This window comes from Morone saxatilis, unplaced genomic scaffold (genome assembly GCF_004916995.1).
Source record: "Morone saxatilis isolate NCDOM2014 unplaced genomic scaffold, NCSU_SB_2.0 Contig5, whole genome shotgun sequence".
Classification (NCBI taxonomy): Eukaryota; Metazoa; Chordata; class Actinopteri; family Moronidae; genus Morone; species Morone saxatilis.
In genome coordinates this window covers 6,885,293-6,885,582 of record NW_023340095.1, presented here as the reverse complement: position 1 = coordinate 6,885,582, position 290 = coordinate 6,885,293, and the positions used below count along the sequence as shown (strand labels likewise).

At 46.2% G+C, this 290-nt stretch overlaps 1 protein-coding gene across 3 annotated transcripts in view; it reads left to right on the top strand.

Annotated features, from left to right (window-relative positions):
• LOC118338994 (neuropilin-2-like) overlaps positions 1–290 on the top strand; it is an 87,860-nt gene that overhangs the window by 70,108 nt on the left and 17,462 nt on the right. The window lies entirely within an intron of this gene.

The window sequence follows — 290 nt, the reverse complement described above, 5'->3', positions numbered from 1 at the left end:
TCTCTGTCTTTCTCTCTCTTTTTACGAGGTGTCACACGGCGTGTCTGTCTGTCGGTCTGTCTATAAAAAAAAAGACTATTTGCAGCTCCAGCGAAGCTTTGTCTCTCCGGCCATAATAGTCAAACTAGACAAACAGCCAAACACAGCAGCAAGCTAATGATTATGGTCCTGTTTGGGGTAGGGAAAACACTGTGGCACTGCCTTTCTCTCTCTCATCATGTCATGTTTGCTCACCCTTTCACTCACTCACTCCTTCCTTCCCTTTACCTCCTTTGCTCCTTTCCTCTGCT